The following is a 4,259-nucleotide window of genomic DNA, read 5'->3' as shown; positions in this document are numbered from 1 at the left end:
CCCCCCATTCCCCACCCCAAAGGGCTTTTCCCACCCGCTCCCATGGGAGGGCGGGATCAGGGCAGGAAGGTGCGTTTTTTCTGGCTTTTCACCCTAAAATGTACCGGGAAGGATAGAGAAGAGCCCTCCACGCCGGGATCGGGACCGGGACCGGGTCAGGCCCCCGGGGGGTTTTCTCCGCGAGTTCCAAAAGAGGCCTCAGTGCCGAGCCAAAAGGGCCCCCTGCACCATGGAGCCTTTTCCTTCCAGCGTCTCCATCCCAGCTGGTGCTAGGACGGTTCCTGTGACACCATGGGGCGGGGGGAGCAGCTGTAGGATCCCTCCTGTCCTGGGCACCACCTCTTGGTGCCAAGTGTGGAGGAAGCTGTGACTGAGAACTGTCCCAAAAACAGAGAACTGCAGCTGGGGTGACTGCAAGAGAGGATGCTCAGCAAGGTGGTGAGCTGGAGGACACCGGGTGCCTCCCACCTATGGCAGGGCCATGTGTGGTCCATCAGGGTGCCCCATCCTCCAGCCTGCTTGTTCCCATTGGGTTGACCCACGCTGATGGGCGCTAGCATGTCCCATGTCACCTCCCTGTTTCCCAGCACCCCGTGTAGCTGTACCCTTGTGGCCTCATGTGAGGACAGCAGCCTAGAGTCTCTCCTCTGAGTGCCAGCACGGTTCCAGGGGCATCTTCCCGTGGGCACCAGGGAGGTGGCGAGGGGTCACCTCACATCTAGGGGCTGAGACAGGGCCACCTGCCACCAAACAGGGATGCCCGGGGCAGCTGCAGGCAGCTTTCCCAGGAGCACGCTGTTCTGAGCACGGGAGGAGTGGAGGTGCCCCTCTTCTCTTAGAGGCAACATGAGCAGATCATCCCAATCCTCTCTGCAGCCAACCTTCATGAGGCCCCTAAATCTGCTTCAAAGGTCACCATGGCCACAGGTGTCCTCCAACTGCCCCACGGCCGTGGGCCTGATCCCAGGTCAGGGCCGTCCACAAGCCCTCCTCCCACCACAGTTTGTTTAATGAAGGCAAGATGGCCTGTCCCAATTAGACAGGGACTTCATTAATCAGAGAGTGGAGGGGTCTGCCAAGGGTTCTGCCGCTGGCCCTGGGCCCGGCGCTGGCGGAGCAGCTTAGGGTCACTGGTGCACAGGCAGAGCTGGGCACACACTGATGCTCTGCAACCGCCCTGGGCCCGACAGCGTAGCCAAACCTGCCAAGGGGCAGTGGCCATGGCGAGAGCCCTGCAGTAGCATCCCTATGCAGGGTATGAAGGGAACCCTAAAAGCTGCAAGCCCCCCTCTGCAGCACGAGGGACTGTTGGCGCTTCCAGGCTCCCCCGCATACCAGGACTGGGGAAGGAATCTGTGCCTCCGGAGGGGGAGCACCAGGTGTGTGTGAGTCACACTGGGGGGAGCGGCAGCCCTATCTCCACCAAAGAACCCCACTGCAGGCATTCCCTCAACTCCAAGCTTCAATTCCTAAACCCTCCTTCTACTCTTCCATCCACCCTTTGTTCCTGCAGCCCCAGGCCCGTGCCCTGCAACGACAGCCTCCCCAGTCCCACTGGAACATCCTCAAAGCTGCTGTCAGTCCTTTCCCAACCCTCAAGGTCCCGCAGCCAGTGCTGGTTCCTGCAGTCTACGCCTGGGGTTCCCCATATCCTGGCAGGGCTGGCCCCAAGGGAGCACGTGGTCCTCCTGATGGCATTGATCAAAGCGTGTAAACCTGATCCTAACCCTAACTCTAACCCTTCTCTTAGCCCCAGCCCCACGCCCTGCAGCCCCTCGCCCTGCTGAGCACAGGCACACGCAAAGCACCAGGGCTGAGCCTCTCCCTGCCCTGCGCGTGCCTGGCAGACGCCCTCACCGCCGGCTTAATGGGAAGGGAGAGAAAAGCTGCTTTCTGCAGCCTGGGGTGCAGTTCCAACCCCACATCATGCCGAGCAGTGAGTCACGCGGCACAGCTGGAGCGGGGCTTTGGGCTGCAGATCTGCACTGCTTTGCTCCAGAGCACTGCCATCAGCTCCGCTGTGCTATGAGCGGGGAGCGAAGCCTGGATGGGATTCCGGATGGGATTCCTTTGCAGTCCGGCAGCAAAGCCTGTGTATGTGCGCATGCATGCAGTGTGGCGGCTCTCGCTCCTTCCCAACAGCAAGGGATGCGCAGGCTGCAGAGATCCCTGCCTGGCATCTCCAACAGGGGCAGGCAGAGAGGGAGGGAGCGGCTTCCACTCCATCATGAGCTGGTGGGGGTTCAGCTCTACCACTGGGCTGAGTGCACGGGGCTGGGACAGCTGGGGGCTGGTGCTACGCGGGGAGGAGGGACTGGGGGGGCCGCCCGCAGCGAGGCCGGTTGGGACAAGCTCCAGGAATGTCTCCCATCAGCAGCCGCCGGCTGTCCCGGCAAAGCATGGCATGGCTGCTCTGTGCTGGGGGGGGGCGGGGAGGGGCGCGCACCTCGTGGCACCCCATGTCACGAAGCCACGGCGCAGCAGGGCAACACCTCAAGCAGAAAGCCCTTCTCTGCCCCGAGGGATGCTCTCGCTGCTGGTTCGTGGCCATCCCAGCATGCTAGAATCGAGAAGCCCCAGTCAGGCTCTGGGAAAGCAGAGGGGGACAGTAGGGAGGGGATGTAGTGCTCCAGCTGCAGGGGACCACCCATGCAGCCCGGTTCATCCTGCAGAAATTCAGCTCCATGGTCCTGAGCACAAGCTGCTCCCAGCCCCGTTGCCCCCACCCACAGCAGGATACGGCTGTGCGGAGGGAACCCAGCTTGCTCATGGGGATGGACGGAAGCACAAGGGATGGGGAGCAGCAAAGCTACCCCTGCATTCTACATGGGTGCTAAATTTCCCCGTGTTCACCCCTTGGGTCCTGGCACAAGTCTCCATCTGCTGCTGCTTTGCAGCAGCAAAGCACCCGCCCTGGGGGCACGTCGGTACAGCTGCGATCACTGAGCTCCCTGCCCTGCCCTGCCCGCGGGCTCCGCAGGCACACATCGGGGTGATCTGGTGCACAGCCTTACAGGGCTCTGCGGGTTTGTTCTTCCTTCAGACAACAGCAGAGGTGACCACTGCTTGGGCCCAGCTCTGCAGGTATGTAAGAGAGGTTGCTCAGCTCAGCTGTCCCAGCCCTACACCCCTGCACCCCCTCCTCTTTGTACAGTCCTGTACCAATCTCCCTTATTTCCAGCCTGGGCTGCAAATCCCAGTGCCAGGAGGATGGGGTGGTTGCTCAATGCTTCCTCCCTGCCTCTATTAAAGTGTTTCACAACCCATACCCACACCCCTCTAGAAGGGACATGTGGCTCCAGGGGAGTTCTGGCAGCGCTCACGCAGAGTCCCCATCGCACAGTGCTGCACAGGGGTGTTTGAGAAGGTGTCCCTACGCACACCTTGGGTCAAGACACATAAGTAATGGCACACACTGCTTTACCTGCAGGATGACGTTGTGCATCCATACTGCTTACAACAGTTAGCAACATCGGGTTGCCAGCGGCACCTCCATTTAAAGCTGCCTGCAGCATGCATGGTGTATGGGAAGGATAAAACTCTGGGCAGCGCTCTGCTGGGACATCCCACGGCCGAGGAATGGAGACTGCAGAGGGATGGGAGCAGCCCTGTTGTGGACACAGGGATCTGTGTTGCAGAAGGATTTGCGCAGCACACGGGACCAGACTTGTCCTCGGCGCTCTCCCCTGAGAGGCTGTGCCATTGCTCCTTCGGCTCTTTGGCTGGGCGCCCATCTCCAGAAGAAAAGAATAAAAAGGACCAAACATCCGCCCTGCCCCGCCAGGGTGCATCGCTGTCTGTCACCATGGGAACTCATCCCCTGTGTGGACCCATCCGGGATGACTTCATATCTCCGTGAGCAGAAGAGCTGCGTCACCGCCTTGGCATGGGGCCGGCGGCCGCACGGCGCACGCGAGGACCCTCAGCCCCACAGGCAGGGAACAGCACTGGGAAGGCAGAGGACAGGAGTTCTGTACCCACGGGGACAAATATAGGAACAACTGGGGGCTCTCACAGCGATGCCACGCTCACCTGTGAGTCACAGCTGCGTGCAAGGCAGCAGGGGATGGCTGTGTCCCCACGTCACTGGGGCTGCGGCCAAGTGCAGCACATCTGGAACAACTATAAACAAAGTGGGGAAGCGGGACAGCCATGACCACATGTGGTTTGGGATAGGGGGGGCCTTCAGCCTTGCAGTGGTGGGGAAGGAGTGGGAGTGCAGAGCTGCCACGTGGAGCCTGGGCGCAGGGCACACAGAG

Source organism: Meleagris gallopavo, chromosome 14, assembly GCF_905368555.1.
Source record: "Meleagris gallopavo chromosome 14, MGAL_WU_HG_1.1, whole genome shotgun sequence".
Lineage (NCBI taxonomy): Eukaryota > Metazoa > Chordata > Aves > Galliformes > Phasianidae > Meleagris > Meleagris gallopavo.
Note: the sequence above shows the minus strand (reverse complement) of the source record.